This window comes from Podarcis muralis, chromosome 1 (genome assembly GCF_964188315.1).
Source record: "Podarcis muralis chromosome 1, rPodMur119.hap1.1, whole genome shotgun sequence".
Classification (NCBI taxonomy): Eukaryota; Metazoa; Chordata; class Lepidosauria; order Squamata; family Lacertidae; genus Podarcis; species Podarcis muralis.
The window spans coordinates 45,225,927-45,250,706 of record NC_135655.1 but is presented as its reverse complement, the minus strand read 5'-3'; the positions used below and the strand labels follow the sequence as shown (position 1 = coordinate 45,250,706).

Genomic DNA, 24,780 nt, shown 5'->3' with positions numbered 1-24,780 from the left:
CCATCTCTAAACATTTTTAGAAGTTCAATGAGCTACTGTAACATAGCCACAGACAGCCAAGTGGATGCAAAGGCTGGATCAGACAGGATAGATCTGGCTTCAAATAATCCACGAAGCTCACCGGATCACCCTATACAATCATCTTCCTAACATACCTCTTAAATTTGCTGTACACTCTTCCGATTGCCTTATTCCTGACTGATGTTTAATGGCCTGGACTGCGGTATCTCATTGCTGTGGATAGTGCTTTAATTGGCTGGCTGAATATTTTATGGACTGTTCTCAGAAGGAATTTGATGGTTTGATGGTTGTTGCATTGTAGACATTTTTTAATTTTTGCAAACCGCCTCAGACAGGCATTGCCCAGAAAGACAGCCTAGAAATATTTTAAACAGATAAAAATAAATACACCATCCTTAGCTCCTTGGAAGAAGGGCAGGATTACAACATATTAAATAAAAGAATGAGCTGTAAATCAGGAAGTTCCTGGTTCACCTCTCATCAGATATGCACTGGGTGGAATTAGGCAAGCCACTGCCACCCAACCTTAATCTGTCATATCGGGAAAATCCTGATCTGCCTCAATGGGTTGCTGTTAAGGATTTATTGAGATAAATGAAGATGAATTGCTTTCCTACAGAGTTCAATGGGCTTAGTCACAAGAAAAACTGTAGTCCTGTACACAAGCTAGCCAGTTTCTGCAACTGTGATCATGAACCACATGGCGAGAACAAAGTGCTCCTCACCTGACACAACTGCTGTGACCTGAAGGAGCTTCTCTCACACAAGTTTATTTGTTCCCTCAGGTCACCTGGACAGGCACTGCTACATGCCCTATCTACCAAAACACAAAGTGGAGTCTTTTCAGAAGTGGCCCCTATGTTGTGAAATAGTCTCTGCAAAAAGTCCACCAGACACCTTCATTTCCAGTCTTCAGCTTATACCTCTGCCTGAGTAGCTTATTTACCTGTGGCTTGCTGCTATATTATTATTATTATTATTATTATTATTATTATTATTATTATTATTATATTTAATTATTATTATTATATACAAAACTTCAAACATTTATTAAAATATACAAGAACAAAACATTTACGATGTATAGGCCTCCTGAAATAAAGCCACTTTAACCTGGCATCTGAAACCTAGCCTGCCTGATTTCCTAATTTTCATCAGAATCTGTGTGAGAAGTTGACAATTTCAACAGCATTCCCTTCACATTAATTGCCTTGTACAATACTTCTTTAAAGATCTTTAAAAGATTGTTCTGAAAAATTAACTATTCCTCTTCCTTTCAAAGATCACTTTCTATTTAGCCGGCATATCTGTTCTACTTCAAATGCCAAGTTCATGACCTCACATCTAGTAACATTAAACTCCCATTTGCCTACCCATCTGTTGAGAGCCTCGTGCACGAGTTCTGCCTTCTACTCAACGGCATCTGCTATCTCACTTATATCAGGAATCACAAGCAGGCACATAGTTATGCAGACCTTTGCAGTGCAATTCTATGCATATTTCCACAGTGTTCAACTGAGCTAACTCACAGGAAACTGAACAGCACTGCAGCCCTTAAACCGGGTTCTTTGCTAAGGAATAGGGCCTCTTCCTTTAAGAACACTCTATCAAAAGCAGTGTGCTAGAGTAAGGCTGCAATCCTGTACCCACTTATCTGGAGCAAGATCCTTTACACTCAACGTGGCTTAATTCTGGGTAGACGCAGACAGGAATGTGCTGCAGGTATCATGCATTGCTGCTCCATCTATCTCAACACTTTGACACTGAATAAAACTCTCTAGGCAAGATCACAGGAGACTGTCTCTGTTTTCAGCTCTCCCCGTCCCCAAAAGACTGTGGTAGTTCCTTCAAGTTCCGTTTTGTTTTTGTTTGTTAGATAATCTACATCAGGATTTGGTTAAAATACCTGTACAGCTTTAACCTGAGCAAAGTGCTCTGTCAGCCATTCAATGAATGGATTCTTCCCAGGAGATTGTCTTCTCCCAAGAGATTCCACTCTCTTGACTTCCAGTTTTAGAGACACTCTCTTTTATCTGTTTCCTCTTCAAGAAGCTAGTGCCTTTACATCCAATCCCTTTTCCTACACCTGCTTAGGCAGCTGGCTATTTCCAGATCACTTCCACCAACTTTTCTGGGCCTTAAAAACTATTCTAAGATCTGCTTTAGCTTCAGTATGTTGTTTTAAATTCAATGTTCAAACAGCAATGCCAGCAGCACACAGTGCCACGTTCACACATCAACAGTAAGCCAGACTTATTGTGAATGAGAAGCATGCTCCCCAATGACCCCTGCTTTGTTGCTTCCCCGGGAAGAGCTGGATAAACAAACCAGAAAGCTGCAATTAAGCTGGACTTCCTGTTACGTGTGCAAGTTACAATCACTTGTCAGTCTTGAACCATGTCTCATCGTTGGCTTGCAGATTATGGCTTGCTACAGAGCAACAAACTACAAACCCCAGTTTGGACAAAATGGTTGGTTTATCCCAGCTGTACCAGGGGAGGAGCAAAATAATAATAAATAATAAATAATAATAGGGCAGAACATTCATAGTAAAGCACATTAAGACCAAAAACCTGGCTTCTTGTTGTATCTCACCAGTATATTGCTGGATAGGGGCCATAGTTTGTCAGGCGAGTACAGTCGTACCCTGGTTCTCAGTCAGTATAGCATGAGACTCTTAATTTCAGGGTCATGGTTTCAAGCGCCACATTGGGCAAAACATTCCTGCATTGCAGGTGGTTGGACTAGATGACCCTTGTGGTCCTTTAAAACTCTACAACTCTACAATTCTATGACAATCCTGGCATGTCTAGTTCAAACGATTTCAGAAATCAAGAATAAGCAAGATCTCTGCCTCAGGGACTCTGAAAAACTGCTGCCAAACAGTATACAGATGGTTCAATAATGGCCTGCTAAAGGACAATGCAGATTCATGTACTAGCAGGTTTAAAAGTTGGAAGAACCCCCCCCCCCCAGTTACTAATAGTTAAGAATTTAGGTGCAGTCTTGCTGGATCAGACCAAAATCCAATCTAGCCCAGCACCCTGGACCAACCAGAAGCCTATGGAAGATCTACAGGCAAGACAACAGATCAACAACCTGCCTCCATTGCTATTCCACAGAAAGTGGTATTCAAAGGTATGGCACCTCTGATCCTGGAGGTAAAACAAAGCCATCATGCCCAGAAGCCATGGATAGACACATTTATTTGGTGGCGGGGAGATAAAGCTAATTCTCTTTTAAAGCCATCTAAGTTGATGGTCATCACTACATTATGTAGCATTCCACAGTTTTAACTATGCATTGTGATGAACTAGTATTTCTTTTTCTCAGTCCTGAACCTTCCACCATTTAGCTTTATTGGATGGCCCCTGGTTCCAGAATTATGAGAGAGGCAGAACAAAAAAAGCACTTTCCTGAGTCTGGGATCTGCATATAATCTGAAGGCACATGAGGCTACCACCTTCCTGAAGCTAAGCAGTTCAGGGCCTGATCAGTGTCTGGATGGGTGACCCCTTGAAAAGCACATGTGTATAGTCTTGGGTTCCATGACGTCAGAAAGGTGGGCTATAAAATATAAGAAAATGAAATAAACGGAACAAATAACAAACACACACAGTTTTGTACACCTCTTTATAGATAATTATCTCACATTTATATGCACTAACATTTCCCATACTGTAGGGTTGTCATAGGTCCGGAATTTCCTGGACACAGCCAGGAAACACTATTCAGATTTTGCTGAATTTCCTTAAAAATAGCTTTACAATTGTTTTGTGAGATTTTGCAAAAAAAAAAAGCTCAGTAACTTTTGTGTCTGGATTTTCACTTTTTGAAATATGGCAACCCTATGATACTGTATATCTTTCTTAAAGTATCCTTATTTAATGCACAATGTGGGAGCTTGTTATGTGGAGTCAGTTGTTCTATGTACCCTAAGGTACCACCCGAGCCTAGAAAAATAAAGAAGAAAAATGGATCCCTTGTCTTGGCTATTTATTTTTTGCCTAGATCATTCTATTATCTGCCTGACCAACCAAGATCAATAGGTGCTAAAGAAATGAAGCACCCTAATCTGAACTACTCATCCAAGGTACCACAAGAAAAAGACAGTTTAAGAAAAATATTGTGGCCTGATCTAAAATATCTGAAGAACTGCGACAGAAACCAATAAAAGATTCTTATGGAGTACCCCACAAGCTCCCATTTAACTATGGAAGCATTTCTACGGGTAGCACCATGTAAAAGGCATCTACCTGAACTTCTAAGCCAAATTGTAGGGGAAATTTAAAAAGTCAAGTTCACCTACGTCTGAATATGCTGCATATTTTACCTTCTAGCTTCCTTCTTGTCTCAAACATAACTAATTTTGCAGCATCGGTGTGATCTAGATTTGGTACGTGGCGTTAACAAAATGGCCTTAGGAAAGGTCAGACGCAAGGAGGTTGCCATCCTTGTCTTGTTGAGGTTCATGCACACCATGAAGCTGCCATCGATAGCGACAGATACTGCTGAGAGCCAGGCAAGCCAGTTAAGGTAAGCAGTGCTCACGCATGTATGGATTAATTAATTATAACTTGGCCAAAATCAGTGCATGCCCCTCTTGTCTCTAAAGCCAGCCTCCAGCCACATGGTCACATCAACCCAATTAATGAAAATCACCCAATTCAAGCTTTGTGAATAGCAGGCACAATTAACATTCCTGCAGGCTGCCTTGCAAACCAGCCTTTTCCCTCCCACTCACCACCCACTGCTCCCTGAAGTGGGAAATGACAGCAGAACAGCCCTCCTACACACTGGTGGTTTGAGTGAGGAATAAAAACTGCCTTCTGTGTGGCAAGAGCCCCCCAAAGAAAAAAATCCAGCATTTCTGCAGAAAGGGGGTAGGGGAACCAAACAGGAAAGAGAGAGAGGGGAAAGAAGAAATAATATTTAATCACGAAGGAGGAAAGAAAATGGTTTCTAAAGAGAGAGTGTTAAGCAGTTCCACCATACCAGCAGTGTCCCTCTATCTTCCCATAAGCAGTAAAGCATTTAGAAAGTCTTAAGATGCAAAGGGAACTGAGGAAAAAATGCACCCACTGAGCACGTAGGAAAGTGGGTCAGAAGCCACCCCCATTGTAAGGGACTAGAGCAATCTGCAGCCCCTCCAAGCCCTGATCTGGTTTTTCCTGCCATGCACTGTGTGAAGGAAGCAGCACAGGGCTGTGGAGATAGGCATCAGTACAGGCTACATGAGCCTTCACCCACCCGGGGCCTTCCAGATGTTTGGGAGATAGTAATCCAAAACATCTGGAGGGCCCCAGGCTGGCGAAGGCTATGCTGCACGACAGCTAGACCTACAGGCACTCCTGTCCTTATTCAGAAGTGACACAAACCCTGATGGCTTGTGCCACTTGTGGAAGCGTGCATAGGCTGCCCAGTTTGTGGACAGAGAAGCTGAGGTCAAATATTCAGTGGCTTTGCACAGCAATTAATGCTTGCTTTTAGAAAAAAAAATGCCAAATATTTGGATTTAGAATTTGTGAAGGCTGGCAAGCCTATTACAGAACTGGTGCACCACCTAAACCCATAGCTGTCAACTTTTCCCTTTTCTTGCAAAGAATCCTATTCGGAATAAGGGAATTACCTTTAAAAAAAGGAAAACGTTGACAGCTATGCCTAAACCTTCAGGTAATCACTGCTAACTGAACTAATCTACTTGTGCTCTGGCTTCTGGGCCTAGGTAGGCCTTAGTTTTCACACATTCTCCCTCCGATTTCCCTTTCAGCGAGGACAGAATGAACTCGTGAGCCACTCGTTTTCCTTGTCTCAGTCACCCTGGGTGCATTGAGTGGGATTTCCCCATATCAAAAGCCCCCAAACGGTCTTGTCACTAAACCACACCGACTTTTACAAGTATGACAAACTTGGATCGAACTATGCTGCCACAAGACTTGTTTACCCCAGTGTTACAAAACCAGATTGCTCTTTAGTTGTTTCAGCAAATGTCACAGCTTTAGAAAGAAGAGTGTAAGCGCTCCACCCGCAGTATCATCTACTCTTCTGGTCTCTTAACACAAAACGTATGGGCTTTGCCTTTATTTATTCTTCACTTCAACAGCACCGCTGCCATTCCTTTCAACTGCTTTAATATGCTCCAGCAACTGGCATGTTAAGAGACATATTACAGTGGTATCAGAGGGTCAAAGGAGCAACATATGTGACTCAGAGGGTGGCTCTCAGCCAAGTACTTTCACAGAAGGGCCCTGTGCTTTTAAAGTGACATGTCGGTGCAAACTTTGGTCTCCTGCTTCCCCACTTCCTTGTAATAACTGCTTGCAAACCTTAGTGCAACTGTTGGTTGTTTATTGCAAATTTGGCCTGTGGCTCTTATTTGTTTCTACTGGAAGAATTGCTAATGGACAGTGTTCTCCAACACTAGACAATAGAAGACCCTGCACTTGGCAGTAATCCCTGCAAGAAAAACAACACTGGAGTGTGTGTGTGTGTGTGTGTGTGTGTGTGTGTGTGTGTGTTTAAGGTGTCACTGCAGAGAGGGGGAGGGAGTACTCATTACAATGTCTAGGTGCTGTTTTGGAGTTTGGAAAGATATTTTGGGAATGGCCATAATAATAAAAAAATCAATCCTGATAAATCTCACCATTAATCCCTACTTAATAACCAAATCAAACTCTGTTTATGTTGCATGAACAGGAAGGTGGTGAAACTTCTCAAACCAGCAGCTGCAAAGAGAGTTTGTTAGGGTGTGTAGCAAAGAAAGCGGCATGCAGAATACAATGGAAAAGGGAAACTGCACACACCTGGAGTAGGGCAGGTAGGCTGGAGATGAGGCCTCCTACAGGAAGGGGAAGCAGCACCGCAGATTTTATTTCAGCAGAACTCAATTTGTTGCATTTGTTTTGTCTAACTACTTGATGGTTTAGAAATCGCTCTGACAAATGAGATAGGGCTCACTTTAGCTTAAGTATTGCTTACTGTTGTGAGAAATACTAGTAATTTGAGCTGGCTGGTGCATGGTCCAGCAGGACCCAGAGAAGGTAATCTATAAAATCATGACACAAAAGTACACATTCGTTCCTTTTGGAAACAAGTTAGTTGCTAACGATTAACGGAGCTGTTAACTAGGCTATTTCTGGCTCTTCTCTTTGGAACTGCCAAGAAGGTAGTTGCTACCAACAGAAAGCCGTGTTTACGTCAGCCATGCAGGAACTGCAGCCGGCCCTGGAGTTGGAACAACTAAACATGGAGTTGGCCAGAAGTTCTCCTCGTTCTTGTATTCCCAGAGCCAAGACAATGCTGTTGCTGCTTGCACCAAGAACAAAATAAACTGGCATAAACAAGCTAAACTATGGAAACTAGAGACAATTCCCAAGCTTAAAATTGCTTTGTTTCTGCATGGCGGTGGTTTGGAGGGAGAGGCAGCCTTTGCAGGAATGCAGGAGAGTATTTGCACAGCAAGGGTAATCTTTGCTCCCTCTTGGACTTTCCACTTCAGTACAAATCAGTATCTAGGCCAAGAGTGAGAAGCAAGGCAGCTTTAAAGCTTTTACACTGTACGGTGGGTCAGAGTGTGAAGCCTATGCAGAATCGCTACTGACACAAGGCCCCTCAAAGTGGTAACAAAGCCGTAACAGGAGGTGAAAAGGGGGTGCAGAGATCCGAATCTGGGGTTTGGTGTAGGGTTGATCAGCAACTTTGCTCATTTGCACATGCTTTGCATGCATAAGGTCCCAGGTTCAATCCCTGGCACCTGACAAAAAGTTTCCTTCTAACTCTAGTTATTGCCTGTCCACACAGACAATACTGGGCCAGATGAACCACTGCTCTGGTTCAGTATCAGACAAATTCTTACGTTTCTGTCTCCTCCACTGAAACCAGGAGTTGTGGTGAATAAAATCAGAAAGACACAAGTCAGGACTGCCATCATCTGAATTTTAACCCAGCCAATATTTTTCATGTTATTAATATTCTGAATAAGAAAAATGATATAAGATAAATGTATCTGGTCACTTTAATTAAATTAAAGAAGCAGTTTAGGGTTGATTCAGTCAGACCCTCTTATAGACATATATGCCTCTCTAGATACATCAGCCACAAAATCCAAAACTATTTATTTTTTTTAAATACATGGCTACTGATTTAAATTCACAGGGGACCTGAAACTGAAAGGAGGCTTGGTAATGAGAAGCTTGGAGCTTATTGCAGAGATTTGACTTCCTCAGAGAAGACACAGTTCACACCATTACTTGCACCAAAGAAAGGCAAAGAAATGGCTGAATTCTTCCAATGGCTCACTGCCATCCTACATCTCATTGTCAAGCCATATTTTCAAACGCAGAGGTTCTGCAAGCTCCGCTTCTGCCCCTTATAACTCAACATGATGACAAAAGCTTACACATTTCCAGCGCTATAACTCTGCTCCACAAGTTCTGTGTTGCAAGCTGGAGGTAGGCAGAAGATGAGGAAGAGGGTGTTTCAACACTTCAGGAAGTGACAGCTACAACTGCAGCCAAGGTTCCTGTGCCAGTTTTCTGGGTTGTTGTTGTTGTTGTCTTATCCAGAGAAGTATGTTTTCAGCCTTGCTCTTGACCAAATCAAAACAAACCTATAGCATCTCACTTGAATCCAGGAGTGATTGCCTACTGGGGGACTATTATTACCAATAACTTAAACTCTCATCAAGATGCACAGAGGAGAAAGTCTCACAAGTGGATATATTTCAAACCCTAAAACACCTTGTAGACTGAATACCTTGGTAAAAACCCAGACATAAAGTATATGTATACCAGATACTATGTATTACATCTAATAAATACAGTATTTCCTTGGTAATCCAGAGTCCAACTAGTCACATTCTGCACACACTGGCATTTTGGAAACTTTTCCAAGGATAGGAAAGCCCTATATGGATTTCACTCTAGTAGTCAGTAGTCAAAACGACACTGTAAATGGAGCAAAATGACACTGTTATCTGCCATATCAAGGTGGGGGGAAATGCTTCTGGCCACAGCTGTCACAAGGCAATCAACAGTACCCCAAAGTTACACATCTCCAACAAATAAAGGAGCCGAAAGCTTGGCTGTTAACATCTTCCAGCTGCTTCTCCTATTACCGCAGCTTCTTTGGATTCAACTCCAAGTCAGTTCACTTTCATCCAAGCACTTAATAGCCACAGATTTAGCAGAGTGCAGTTCCTAAGAACTGGCCACCTCATACAAACCAGGAGAGATAAATTAATACAGAAGGTATCATCCACCCAAACTAAGCAGTTTTGATTTCCACCATTTTCAATGGAAAAGGACATACACAGATCTCAGAGAAAAAAGCAGGACCTAAAAGTGGTTCAGCTGGATTGTAACTATAATATGCTTTATTAAAAATGAAGTCTTGAGGCACCTTAAAGACTAATAAATTTATAGTGTTCAACTTCCATGGACTGGAATCCACTTCATCAGAAGCATTTAGCATCGCTCTAAATTGGCAGGTATATTAGGGGTGTAAAAATGTGAAGAGTAGGGTCAGAGGGAAATGAAATGCCAAAATTTTAATACAGTATAAGGTTTTGTGAATGGTAAAAGGTAAAGGACCCCTGACAGTTAAGTCCAGTTGCAGAGGACTCTGGGGTTGCAGCGCTCATCTCGCTTTACAGGCCGAGGGAGCCGGTGTTTGTCCGCAGACAGTTTTCCCGGGTCATGTGGCCAGCATGACTAAGCCACTTCTGGTGCAACAGAACACCAAAACCAGAGCAGCGCACGGAAACGCCATTTACCTTCCTGCCGGAGCAGTACCTATTTATCTACTTGCACTTTTTGGCATGCTTTGGAACTGCTAGGTTGGCAGGAGCTGGGACCAAGCAATGGGAGCTCACCCCGTCGCGGGGATTCGAACTGCTGACCTTCTGATCGGCAAGCTCAAGAGGCTCAGTGGTTTAGACCACAGCACCACCCGCGTTCCTTTTGTGAATGGTAGCAGAACATTATTTTACATATGCTTAAGCTATAATGTACCTGCCACACTCTGTATTAGTTCTCCTCTGCAAAGTGTCAGTGTGGGGTCTTGCTGAACACTGTACCAAAAGCACCATTGATCAGCAACAATTGTAAACCCCCCTTCAGTGCAACCCCTGACCAACATAATGGCATCAGGTGTACGACAGGTGGGCATGACAAGGCTGAGACAACCTCAAGGGTCAAATGTTCTAATGTACCTTATTAGGCCCACACGCTAGAGCTTCCCCAGCACTGTCATAATAAATGTATTCGTCTTTAAGGTGCCCAAGACTTTCTTGTTATTATTGAGGCAATAAACTTACACAGCTACCCCTCTGAAAAATGTTGCATTAGGAGTCAGCTGCAAAAGCACTACATCCAAATGTTAAGTACTTCACTTTTGCAACCCAAAAGGGTTTAAGACAAAACAAAATTATCCCCATCTTCATAAAATAAGAGGAATAAAGTGCATTGGAAGGATAAAGCCATGGTTATATAATGATGTAGTGGCAGGGCTATGTTATATAATCTAAGAATAGCACTCATATGAATCCTAACTGATAAAGGTCAAAGAGAGGGTAAACACCTACTTTCTAGTTACCTATATAAATTTCCCCCTTTTATTTTAGGCATTCACTACCTGTTCTGACAGGCTGTGCAATGACAGAACAATACAAAGGTTTTGTAATTTGTACGTTATAGATCTGTCCTTCAACGTTCTACTTGGCCCCATGCAAGTGACCAAATTTTACAATGTTTATCTGCATGGCCGCTAGGCCAGGAATAGGGTAAATGGTTTTGAAAGTTGCCAGCATCATAAAAATCTGAAAATTAAGTTTCCACACTGAAAGCTCGATGAGTGCATTCTTGTTCAGAGCCTTTATCGAATGCAGGTTGTTTTTTTTGTTTTTTGTTAAATTCTAGTCTTTGTTATTTTTAACTATCAGAACCAATTACAGCTCCTATGTGCTCAAGGCCAACAGTCTTTCTGTGTATAACTGCATCAACTATGAGATGACTTGCATAGCAAGCCAGGCCACAGTGCTACAGGTGAGCACTCCCACCTCTGCACATGATTCACAGTTCCACCAATGCCCAACAATTGTGGCCTACAGAAATTATTCTTATCTCGGAATGGATTTTCCCCTGATGAGAAACTAGGAACATTCATACCACATTCCTGACCATTTTGAGATTACATACTAAGAGCTCTCTTCATGAGATCTATTGCAGGGAATCCAAATACAATCAAGGTTAATAAATAATTATTTTATTTTTAAAAGTCACTTGTTAAATAATACTTTAATGTGTTTTTACATTTCAGTTATAATAAGTATTTTTTTATGGTTCCATTTTAAACAAAGCCAACACAAATGTTAAATTCGAATCTTATCATTCAGCTTATGCTCCTTTAATCAAACAGATTTGCAGTTTGCTTTTCTATGGAAAAAATTAAAAATAATGGTGAAAAATACAGTGGTGCCTCGCAAGACGAAAAGAATCCGTCTAGCGGTTTTTTCGTCTTGCGAAGCAACCCCATTAGCGGCTTAGCGGATTAGCACTATTAGCGGTTTAGCGGCTATTAAAGGCTTAGCGGCTGAGCTGCTAAAAGGCATGTGGGTTGCATGACCAGACATTTCGGATGATGCTCGTATAAACTGGAAGTATAAAACTCTTTACCAAGTTGCAAACCAATATGCTTTCATTGTTACAGTAAACCAATTAGTATGCATTCTTGGGCAGGAAATGCAAATTAGAAAAACCATACACTTTGATTTAAATCCACAACAAAATACAAGAGCAAGGTTAGAGAATACTGCAGGGGCAGACCTAAAAGTCATGCAGACATGTAGAGAGCAACGGTCACCAAAAAAAGAACCCAGGACAGCACATTCAGATAGATCCTGGAAGTGTACAGGAAGAAGAGACAGTGTTGTGGCACCCAAATCAATTCCACCGACTCCAAATTTATAGAGATGCAAGACTTGTGTTAACAGCCCACTATCCTCCTTCATCAAAAGTTACCCTAATGTCTCAGCATCTGGAGACTTCTGTGCCATAGAAAGGTTCCCACAATTAGTGCCAAAGCACTCTACCAGTACATACATAGTTGCATGCCTTCTGCCATTCAGGCCCCTTCCCATCATCCACATAATAAGGCATCCTGTCATCAAGTTCATTCTTTAGTAACCCAAAGCCTCAAGCCAGCGTAGTTTGCATAATTTCTGAAGACAAAGGAACAGACTAAAAAGTCATTGCAATCACACCCATGGAGGGATAAAGGACCTCTTTCTCAATCCCAACAAGTTCAATATAAAAGGTTCAGCAAGTTACTAAGTGTGCAAGAAGTAAATGGTTCACCTCAGTCTGCCCAGGACTACTGTACTGAACACAGCCTTCATCAACTTGGCCCCCTCCAGGTGCTACGGACTACTACTCTGTGCTGGCTGGGACCAATGGGAATTGTAGTCTAAACTGTCTGGAAGCACCATGTTGGCAAAGGTTGAATTAATTTATACTAAGCTTGGAGACACTTTTAAGATTTTAGCAAAGCCACTAGTAGTCTTTTAAACAGATTTCTGCATTTGATTACATTGCCCTGGCAGTCCCAACAAGGTGATAAAAGTTCTTAAGAACAGTGAGCACATATCCTAAGCCTAGACAAGAGTTAATGTACTTGAAGGCTATTCTTCAGGCTTCCTAGTGTTCCTATTTCTGGAAAATAAGGGGTGTTGACTTATTTCTTTAATGTAGTGTTTTTCCAAATTTCTACCCTCAAGAAACCCTTACATTTCCACTGCAACATGTCTACAAAGGATCCTCTGCAATTTTGGCATGGAGTGTGGCCAAATCACTTGGGCTAGCCCATCACAGAGGAAGTCAAACCATGTGTAGTTCCTGTATTGCTTCAGCCTAAACTGTGCTATTTACAGCAGCCTGGAAGCAATCAATGAACTTATCTGTGATTCTGAAGCCAGCCCTAGGCAAAAGCAAACTTTATAGACACATCTGCACACATGAGAGACATTGCACAGGAACAGGCAATACAACCACCGGGCAAAGGCATGAAACCCAAAGCTTAAAAAAAAAAAGAAAGGGTGCATTTAATTCTGCGTATCAGAAGACAATACCTCTCCTGTATAAACAGGCAGATTCTCTTGAGGTAAGACCATCTAAATGAGCCTTTACACAAATGTCCCCAAGAAACATACTTTTGCTGAAAGCTGCCCATCTCAGAGCCAAAACACAACTACTAGAAGTTGTGGGCTTCCGATTAAACTGCATGTTGGAAGATGCAGGACAGATTTTATTATTTTGAAGTGCTTGTTCACACAGTGCATATCAAGAACTACTAGCCAGGATAGCTATGTCCCACCTCCGCTGTCAGAGGCATTATGCCTCTGAATACCAGTTGCTGAGAACTGAAGATGTGCAGAGTTGCTTGGGGGTTTCCCACAGGCACCTACCTGGCTGGCCACTATGAGAACAGAATGCTGCACTAAATAGGCAATTGGCCTAATCCAGCAGGCTCCTCTTATGTAGGATGCAGCACTTGTCAAGTACAAGGACCTATTATGCTCCTCTAGTTAATAGCAAAGCTCTCTCATTGATTTCTACAGGAACTAGAACAGCTTCGATGATGTCACCTGCCAGAACTATGGCCATACGCCCTGGCAAGTCACCACGACTGTGATTACACATATCTTTCAACATTGCTGCCACTTTTGCTCCAGCAGCTGGTGGATTGCAGGATGAGATCACAGTTCTGGGACCCAGGAGTCACCTGGACTTTAAACCACCACCTTGACTCCCTTCACATCCCTTATCTCATTCTCTAAAAATTTATGAGCGCACTGGGGCTTAGCTGCCCGTGGGAGCACATTCTACAGGTTTGCCAGCCATATGGGCTGAAACAAGTGGGGAATTTAGGAACTAAACCACCGTGTATTTAAAAAAAGAGTATCTCATTCTGCAACCCCAATGCTTGCAAAAAGCATGAGATGCAGGACCCACCTTACACAAGCACAACTTTTAAGCTTCCGGACGGGAATGAACGGCTGCTGCTCTGAAACTCGCAGGCCACCCCCTCCCCAAACTAGTAAATAAAGACTTGCGGCCCATCTCTGCACGCGCGGGGCGGTGCACGTTGCTCTTAACAAAATGGAAAATCTGCACGAGAGAGTTCCAAGATTTTGGCTTGTGTGTGTTTGGGGAGAGGGGGGGGGGGAGTTGGCATTGCAATTCCTCATTAAAATACCGTGGTAACCAGGGGTAAGAGAAGGGAAATCGGAGTGGAGGGGGGATAGAGCAGATAGGGCAATCTTGCACGACTTCCACCCTCAGACACAAAGCATAGCTTAAATTCCACTTCGGGATTTACCCATTAATCAGGAGCAAAGGATTAGGGTGAATTATATGCGGCGGCGACCGGGAGGGTGGGGAGTGCATGGAGGCAGCGTCGTTTTGAAAGCGCGACGTCTTTGGTCAGAAAAACGTCCATCTCATGACCAGGAGAGCGAGCAAAGGCCATCCAAATCACCTCTTTCCACTTCTTACTCCCGTTTAGAAGCTGCTCCCATCTGACAAAGGGAACGTTTTGCAAAACACACACACGAGAGAGAGAGAGAGAGAGAGAGAGAGAGCACTCAGCCTGCGTCTCATTTCCCGGTTCTGAAGGGAGGAAACCTCCTTTCCGCGGCCGCCCCTGAGCAGCGCCGAACTGCGTAGCTGCACAAACAAGAGTGAGGCAAAACGCAGGGCTCGCAGGAGGCAGACAGGCAGGCTTTAAAGAAAACAGGAAAGGCAACCCAAAAAAGTTCCCCCCCAAAGCCCTCGATTCGCCCTCCCCACTCTAACTCTTCCATCCACTCCTTGCAATATATCTATTGCAACAAATCTAAATATATATTCCACGGCTGCAAGCACACAAGCACCCTTTCTTCCCCACGCGCTGCGGCTTCTTTTGGTTTCCAGCACCAGCTCCGCGCTGCAAAGAACAAGCGGAAGAAAAGCAGAGGCCCTGCTCCGGACCGTGCAGACGTCCCCCCTCTCGCTTTCAAACTTACCTCCTTGTTCTCAAGCGCCAAATAAAAGCCAGGCGAGTTCCCATCGCTCTTCTTCGCTCCAGTGCTTCTCTGCTGACGGTTTAAGTGCCAAATCCAAAAAGCAACAAGCGACAGAGGAGGAACAGACCTTCCCGCTACCCCCCCCCCTCAAGGCTCCCTTGGAAAGAATGCAGGAAGTTTCCTTGCAAAGATCCCGTGCACAAGTTGTCAGCCTGCTCGGTTGCTCGCTCTCTGCGCACAAAGTCCTGCAGTATTTGCTCGCTGGCGCCCGGGATGTGGAGAGCCCCGGTTTGCTGTTGGTGCTGCTGCCCTCTCCGCCGCCAACCGCACGTTGCAGTGTCAGGATTGCAAGTCTCTGAGTCACAGGATTTGAGATCACAGCTTGGGGAGCAGAGCGGTGGGGAGGGAGGAGAAGGAGGAGGAGGGGGGAAGAGAAGCTCCTTAGCTACGAAGGAGGCAGCAACTGCAGCAGCAGCAGCAGCCACAGCAGAGAGCGCTGGCTTCCCACCCACCCGTCTCCCCGCCTCCTTCTGAGAACCAAGAGATTGCACAACTCTCAGGAAAGGAAATTAGGAGCAGCCACCTCCTGCAAAACACATATGCCCTGCTGCAACAGAAGTAAAACCAGCTCTTCCACTTCATCAGCACAACTGGCTCCTGCTCAGGCTCCCCCACCCGGCAGCAGGCCTAAGCCACGCCCATTTCCTGTGGCCATATAAGGCAAATAAAGTTGTTGTTTTTTAATGTATAATATAATAACCACCCCATGTAACTCAACACTTTCGTGCGTGCGTGCATGCCCGTCTGTGGCTATGAGTCGGAGAGAGTGGGCCCGTCCGTCCAAAAGGTTCGGTTGCCAGGAAGATCCAGTTGCTCTGGCACGCATTGCTAGCATCTCGATGCAGCTACAAGGTCAGGGGGAAAGAGTCTGATCACGTTACTGGAAACGCTGTTTTGCCAGGAATAGTGCTGACTTTTTCCCGTTTGGAGGGACGTTTACTTTTGCTCTCTCCTTGCTTTTATAGGCTAAGCCCGTAAATCAGGCTTGTGCGTGATTTTTGCATGGGGGGGGAGACACATCAAAACAAAAGCCCCAATTAAAGCGCTGGAAACTCACATTTGGGCGCAGGAAATGGGACGGGGCGCGGGGGGCGAAAATGGTCTAGGAGGGCCACCAATATGATTAGAAGTGCAAATTTCCCGGCTGCATCCTGAAGGGGTTGCAGGCCGATCCTAGGCAAGCACGTGCCACTTCGTTCACGGGGGTGTTTAAGCCCAAGTAAATCTGCGCAGGATTCCCCCCCCCCGACGTTATTGCATGGGAATAAAATCCCACGAAATGGCTTGCGCCCGATCCAGATTAAAAAGGTGTATAGGATTGGGCTGTCACGCGCGCCCCTACTTGAACCAGCTACTCTAGGAAGTGCCACGACATTTTCTGCCGTTTGCACAAATGCAAACCAAAAACAAAATGCAGACGGGAAGGTGGGGGTGGGAATTGTCACCAAAAATGTGGGAAGCAGGAAGGGTGAGCAGCCCAGAGTAAAACACATCGCTGGATTCGAGTATCGAGAGGCCTCTGAGTTGCTTTGCTGTGACTCATCGCTTGTTCTTGTGCAACAGCTCCAGCTCCTTTATGTATGTGAAAGAAGGCTATTGATAAGCCCTCCCTTGGAGAGTTGTGAGTTCCGCAACTGTGTGGCCGTCTTCCTCTGGCGCCTCCCACAAAGTAATCTGCATCTCCTCCTCCACCACCGCATTTTCAGTTTTTATTTGCATCTTGCACAGCGCGCGGGATATCCATGCAACAGCAGCCTCCGTTTACTACTACAGCAGGAAAGAAACGTGCATTGCAAATGAGTGCAAGAGGAAGGAACAGTGCTGTGGCAGAACAGGAAGGAATCGAAGCCGTGGTAGCCTGCTGGTTTCTGCAGCCGAAAAGGAAAAAGAAGAAGAAGAAGAACAGCAGCCTCATAACAGCTGGGCAACAGTTCTGTCATGTACCATCTTGCAGAGGCATTCACCGCATTCCTCTTGCCGGGAAGAGCCAAATGGGACAGCCCAACACTTGCTAGACAGATGCCTCTAGTCAGGAGGAGATTTGGAAAATTCAAATCATCCAGCTACAAGCAGTGGTGCAAAGTAGCAGAGTTTAGGCAGGCCTAGGACTTGCCGATCAGAAGGTCGGCGGTTCGAATCCCCATGACAGGGTGAGCTCCCGTTGCTCGGTCCCTGCACCTGCCAACCTAGCAGTTTGAAAGCACGTCAAAGTGCAAGTAGATAAATAGGTACTGCTCCGGCGGGAAGGTAAACGGCGTTTCCGTGCGCTGCTCTGGTTCGCCAGAAGCGGCTTAGTCACACTGGCCACATGACCCTGAAGCTGTACGCTGGCTCCCTTGGCCAGTAAAGCGAGATGAGTGCCGCAACCCCAGAGTCGGCCACAACTGGACCTAATGGTCAGGGGTCCCTTTACCTTTAAGTGTGAATTTGCCATAAGGCGACATAGAAGGAGATGCCAGAACACAATAAGAAGCTGATGGATCAGGCCAAAAGGACTATCCATTCTAGCACTCTTATGGTCAACCAGATACCCATGCGAAGCAACTGGTATTGATAGACCTACTGTCTCTGATAGAGGAGGTAGAACAACAGCCTGTCTCTAGGGTGGTCAACAGATAGACCGCAATCCACCAGTGGGCCATTGATCAATTTCTGGTGGATTGCACAGTGTCTGTTGATAAGTTGGAGTCCTGGAAAGAACTTAGATTGGATATAGAAAAAATACTTTTTTATTATTTAAGCTTTTATTGAACTTATTCAAGTAAAACTTTTTGCTTTCCCTGACCCCCCCCCCCCCTGCTTACAGATAGATAAGCCTGCCAACTCAGGATAACCATTCATGCATCTGATACAGTGGCCTCTATTGGCCTTATGCCATAAGAAATTTGTTAGAAATTGCTTAAGTAAATAAATGACTTACACTGCCATCACAATTCAAAACACACAAATGCAGCAGGAATAAAACACCCCACAAATTTATAAGCAGCAGCAATGACGTTTCAAAGCACAGCATATTCTAATTAACCAAAACAGACTTTAATAAAAAAATGTCTGTTAACTTCTGTTCCCTAGGAAGGGAGTTCCAAAGATTAAGAGAAATCACGAAAAAGTCCCAGTCTCTTTAAAATGCCACAAGACTGTTATTTCTGTATAGCACACTAATGTAATTATCCCTCTAGAAGTCATTTAGCACAAATGCATACTCAGGGTTGCCGAACACAGTTCAATTATGCCGTAATTGTTTAAAGATCCTGTATCTGCACCCTTGCTATGTAAATTTAAAACACCTCGGTGGACTGGGTATTCAAGTACCCCCCCCCAAAAGGGGGGGGAGCAGGCTGCATACAAGACTGAAGTCAGCCTACGGTACAGGGATGAAAAATCTGTGCCTAGCCAGACATTGTGGAACTCAGCTCCCACCAGTCCCAGCTACCAAAGCCAATGGTCGGGGATGATGGGAGTTGTAGCCCAACAACATCTGGAGGGCAACCCATTCTCCAGCCCTGCTGTATAACCCAGTTCTGTCTTCTCTGACAGATGCTTCCTAGGCAGAGGAATTTCCCAATCCTGTAATCTGAGTTCCTCTAACTGGTGATACTGGAGACTGAACGTGGCACGAGGTACGACACAGACAAAGCATGTCTTTCCTTGTTGCACACACCATGTTCTGGTAGCAACCCATGAGTTCACTGGTTCTTCATTAGACTTGCACATCCTCTGCCTTAATGTAATCCACTGTCACATAAGAATAAGAATAAGAATAAGAATAAGAATAAGAATAAGAATAATACTGCATAGTTTTCAGATCTCAGAGTAAGGCATTTGTATATAAAAGCCTTTGATGGACTAGACTCTGGCTTCAAACACACCATACTGTACATTGAAAGCACACATCCACAAATAAACTGGGAACTGTTATTTATTAAGGGTGCTGGGATTTGTAGCTCTGTGAAGGGTAAACAACAGTTCCCAGGATTCTTGCAGGGTGTGTGCTTTCAATGTATGGTGTGTGTGTTATGCAGCCTCTGCAGCCATTGCTTATAACCTCCCACAAAGTGAAATCAAAGAGCCTAGTGGCTCACATTCCAAACCAATGGAAAAACCCCAGGTTCCTGGAAAGGATGCCAAGGGTTTTCTGCTCTGTGCACATCTGGGATCAAGTGTTCAGTGTCAAATGAAAATATGAGACCCACAGCATGATTCAACATTAATTCAAAGGGACTCTGAATGTTGTTAAAGACAATATGCATTTGGTGAAAACAGCAACATTGACAAATTACCAGCTACGATGTCTCCAGCTCTACCATAATTCACAGTATCACTTGTGTTCCCGTGGGCTCTTTTATTCAGTATGCAAAAGTGTCAAGTTTGAACACATGCAAACAGGATCAACAGAAAAGGCCTGTGAAACCACCACCAGCCTTCTAAAGATACAATTAAGAGTAATTATAAGTCCTTTCTCTAGATAAAGCTCACATTTGCATGTAGGCTTTGTTCTTCTCATTGCTTCAATGCAGGCTTTATCATCAAAATATCCTCACGTTTTGGATAAGTGATATGGGGTAAGTGAGATATCACTGCAGTTCCCACTTAAAACAGTGTTTCAGATACATTTGTGGAAGGCCTCATTACACCATAATCCTATTTATACACTCAGAAGTAAGGCTTAAATGGGGCTTACTCCCAGGCATCCTCAGAGTGTATAAGCAGATTCCACATTTTTCACTGTGCAAGTTTTAAAATCTTGAAATGAAGAGAGACATACTTTTGAGAGAGCACGTGGCTATTTCTTTAGAATATGCACAATATATGCATCACCCTCCTAACACCACACACACACAGAGAGAGAGAACAAGCACACTCTCCTTATAACATCCTCTCATTTATCAGCAATTCCATATAACACACTTTAATGCCATACCCTCCAACATTTCTCCAAAGAAAATAGGGGCATCCAAAATGTTCCAAGGGTGATTTGGAGTTCTGAAGTGGTGGGCAGTTAAGCACATACACCTTGCCATTTCTCCACTCAAAAGCACTCAACCTACCTGTCCTGAAGAAAATGAGAAAGGGCTGTCAGGGGGACTTTGTTACATGCATCTTGTGATCTCTGTACAACCCCCATTCAGGCTCCATGTCTGCATATAGCCATCTTCTAGGCCTGCAAAGAAATCACTAGATGTTTGCTGCTCTGAGGGACATCTTCCGACAAAGGTCATTTTGGACCTTTGTGACAGTGGCAGCTCAGGGGAGCAGGATATGCTTTAAACATTCAGGATACTGGAGAGATTACTGTGTATCTTTCCTTGCCAACCAATTCAAGGAGAGTACAGTAGTGACAATAAATGTACAATAAATCACTCTACAAGGAGGGGAAAAGAAAGGAAGAGGCACTGTAACATTTTGCTGCTCATTGCTATCACTTTCAGCAGCTATACCGTAATTCAAATCTTTGGCTCTAGGCACAGAGTGCAAAGCATGCAGTCCTGAGCCAGAAGAACATCAACAACATGGATATTTCTCTTTTTTTTTTTGTCGAGTTATATGTTGACGATGCTTTCCAGAAAGCTCTCACACAAATTTGTCTTCAGCTTTTCATGACTATCAAAACTTCTCGAAACAAGAGCTCAAATGGTTTAACTTCAGCAAAAGCTTGCTGCAAGTGATAGCAGATTTGCAGCCCAGTTATATATACTTTTACTCAGAATTTCCCAGTTAAAGCAAGATACACCCCCAAACACGCCTGAGTAGGACTTCACCATTATCATTGGTGCCAAGAGACTACCACTCCATATTCACCAAACATTAATCATTTTGTTGTAGTGACAACAATGTTCATTTTCTATTTCCATGCAATTAAATGCTTTTTGTTTGTTTGGCAACAAACCCATGGACCTCTGCAATAGTTTTCAGGAATTACCCACTTCTGCTTTGTTCACACTGTCACCCTTTAATAATTTTGTGTTCATCACATGAAAATTTAAAGCAACTCATGGTGACTTTCCCACTCAATACTTCTTGTGCAGGGTACTCCTCATAAAGCACCATCACTGAATAGCAACACATTAAAGCTACTGCCCTGCAGGCCAAAAATTGTCTGGTTAGTTCAAATAAATTAACCATAGCACTTTAGTCTTGGGTGTTCACTGTGGTTTGTCAGATCACAATGCTATGATGACAGGAGAAGCTACATCTGGCAGAATTGTCTTTTCTGTTAAATTCTGAAAGGTAAATAAACACTTTCCTGACAGCACAGATACAATAACAGAGTATTCTACGTTGAGGCCAAGAATATCCTGAATAGCAAAAATCTAAAGCTCCAGGATTTTGATAAAAGAAAGGCAGTGACATTTCAGTTGTCAAAGCCTTCACGCTGTGCCTGACTTGATAAAGTTTCATTGAAATATCTGCATTAAAAAGTCACTTTGGAGTAGGTCACTATGTCCTGCCAATTTATTAGCTCCCCAAAATAGACATGTTGAGTAACTAACCATGCCGCTAGACTTTCAGATCCCTTCTGTTTAAGCAACAACATATGATTGGAAACTGACTTCAATTATACTAAGCTTGCAGGCATGGCCAAACTTGGCCCTCCAGCTGTTTGGGGACTACAGTTCCCATCACCCCTGACCACTGGTCCTGTTAGCTAGGGATGATGGGAGTTGTAGTCCCAAAACAGCTGGAGGGCCAAGTTTGGCCATGCCTGTTCCACAATGCCCTTAAGAAGTGGCACATCACCCAAAAAAAGTTGTGTCATGTAATGTCCAAGTTGCTCCTATATAAAAACTTAATTCAAATATTAATTTTTTTCCATCCCCACTCTTTAAATACTTAGAATACATCATATTAGTTTGTTAATACAGTTGTACCTTAGTTGACAAACAGAATCCGTTCTGGAAGTCCGTTCAACTTCCGAAAACATTCAACAACCAAGGAGCTTCCTGTACTCAATTGGAAGTCGCGGAAGCCATGTCAGATGTTCGGCTTCCAAAGAACATTCACAAACTGGAACACTCACTTCCGGGTTTGCGGCATTCGGGAGCCAAAACGTTTGAGTCGCAAGGCGTTCATCAACCAAGATACGACTGTATTGCTATTAATGACTTGGCCATGAAACCTGCAGCCTAGAAAGGAGGTGATCCTCTGACCGGGTTAAAGCTAAGCTGATCAGTGCCTGAATCACAGGGCCACATAAGCTGCTCAGTAGCTTCAGATGTTATAGAGAAAAGCTGCCAGCACAGTCTCCTCTCACAATTATTAAGAGGTAACATCTACATGATAAGTAAATGCTTTGTGAGTGAGTTTCACAACAGTTTATTAAAAAAAAATAGAGTGGAGAAGGTGGCAAGACAAAGGCAATTTTTATTTATCCTACAGTCACTTGTCTGCTCTAATAGGTGGAGAAAGAATTAATTGATGCTTCTCTGCTGCAACTTCTCTTATCCTTCAGTTCTCTTTTTCTTTCTTTCTTACTGGGGCTCTCTTACACAGATTTACATCTAATGCGCATGGAGCCTTTTCATGTAGCATAGTTTGCTTAGAAAGTCCAAAGAGGCTCCTGCACAGGAAATATTATAGAATGCAGCCTATTCTCCTCTCCTATCCAAGATACATTTTGAACATTATCCTCCATCATCAGCAGACAATGGAGGAAGAGATTGCATAGGGAGCTGCAGGTCCATGTTTGTAATATCTGAAGCTGCTATGAGTTCCTGAAAGGAGGGACAGGATGCAAATGTAGAAGAACTGCGAAGTCTTCCAGTTTTTATTAATGTCAAATATTTATCAAGAATGAACAAGAAGACCACTGAGTCTCTCTCCAAATCACATTACAATTCTGTATTTCTTGTATAAAACTTAGTTATTTTAACACTTCTCCTCCTCAGTTGTTTTAACACCTAGGAAAAGAAACAAATGCAACAGCTTGAGGACTTTTATATGTCAGATAAAATATGAATGCAAAATGCCCAGTCGATATATAATCAGCATACATTAGTCTTAAGATTTGGACATTGTGTACTTAACAACTCTAATGCACTCTGTCATACAGGAGAAAAACTGTAGCTCAGTAACAGAGCCTCTGCTTTGCACACAGAAGCTCCCAGGATCAACACCCAGCATCTCCAGGCATGGCTTTGAGAGATCCTGCCTGAAACCCTGCAGAGCTGCTGCCAGTCAGTGCAGGCAGTATTGAGTTAAATGGACCAATGGTCTAACTCAGTGAAAGGCAGATTCCTATAGAGGGTATGCCACTAAGTTGTCCTTGGCGTAAACCCATTCAAACTAATAGATCCAAATTAGTTTTGTTTATTAATTTCAGCAGGTCTACTCTAAGCTGAAAAATGATCTATATTCTATAACATAAGAAGAGCCTGCTGGATCAGGCCCAACAGCACATCTAGTCCAGCATCCTGTTCTTGCAGTGGCTGAACAGCTGCCTCTGAAGAGCGCTCTCCCTTCCTGTGGTTTCTAGCAACTGATATTCAGAAACACAACGATAAGATGATTATTTTACAAGGCAGTGGTAAGATAAAGGAGACTATGGGTTGTGGCGCACATCTCACTTTCAGGCCGAGGGAGCCAGCGTTTGTCCACAGACAGCTTTCTGCATCATGTGGCCAGCATGACTGAACCGCTCTGGCGTAACAGGACAACATGGAAGCTCCATTTATCTTCCTGCCACAGCGGTACCTATTTATCTACTTGCACTGGTGTGCTTTCGAACTGCTAGGTAGGCAGGAGCTGGGACAGAGCAACGGGAACTCATCCTGTCACAGGGATTCGAACTGCTGACCTTCTAATTAGCAAGCCCAAGAGGCTCAGTGGTTTAGACTACAGCACCACCCGCACCCCAAGGTAGTGGTGACCTCTGATGGCACTGGAGAGACAGTGATGTAAAATGTCTTTTTCATGTTGCTGTCAGCACCAGTGGGTATGTTTTAACTAAAAGTATCATGCACACCATATAAGATAATAGCCCTCTCCCTCCCCGCATGGGTGCTATCTAGCAGTCCAGGGCCAGGCCATACGAGATGCTTTGATTCCTAGAATTAGGCATCTCCTCATATGGGCAGCTGGACAGTCTGAAGCTCTGGTGAGAGGGAATCTTAATGAGTGCTTAGAGTGAGGATGACAGAGAGGGCCTCCTCCCCAAGCTTCGGGTGTTGCTGTTGCCGCCACTCACACAGCTGCTTCTGTGCACAATTGAAAGCCAACCATTAAAAGCCTAAAAGATTTGAGACTCTGGAAGCTAATGTAAACACCTGTTTCCATATGAACCTTTCCTGCACACTTAGGTCATTGGGAGAGAGGCCTCTGCTTCAAGTGCCTTAGGCAGCCAAACTCAAGAGGCTTATTAACCTCTTTCTTCCTGGGGCAACCTGCTCTGTCCAGTACTTTTTTATTCCCTCAGTTTTTAGTTAGTATTAATACTGCTGACTAATGGGCTATAATTCTTGGCTTGTTTTGAATAGCTGGATAGAAGTCAACTACAGGTGCAGGGTATACATTGAATTAAATAAAGACAACACCAAAACATTCCTTGTTCTTTCTGTTTTAAGTTTAGTTACATGGGGATTTTAACACTCAAATTAGTTAACGCCCCATAGTAGAAGCATATGTACGAATCTGAGCTGGAATTT

At 43.5% G+C, this 24,780-nt stretch overlaps 1 protein-coding gene across 2 annotated transcripts in view; it reads right to left on the bottom strand.

Annotated features, from left to right (window-relative positions):
• Nucleotides 1-24,780, bottom strand: part of MIDEAS (mitotic deacetylase associated SANT domain protein) — a 73,739-nt gene that overhangs the window by 39,279 nt on the left and 9,680 nt on the right. Inside the window, exon 1 of one of the 2 annotated variants that reach the window (XM_028724265.2) lies at nucleotides 15,080-16,285. The exons of the other annotated variant lie outside the window; for it this stretch is intronic. The gene's annotated coding sequence lies outside the window, so the exon portion shown is untranslated. Of the gene's footprint in view, nucleotides 1-15,079; nucleotides 16,286-24,780 lie in introns of those variants that run through there. 2 annotated transcript variants of the gene reach the window in all.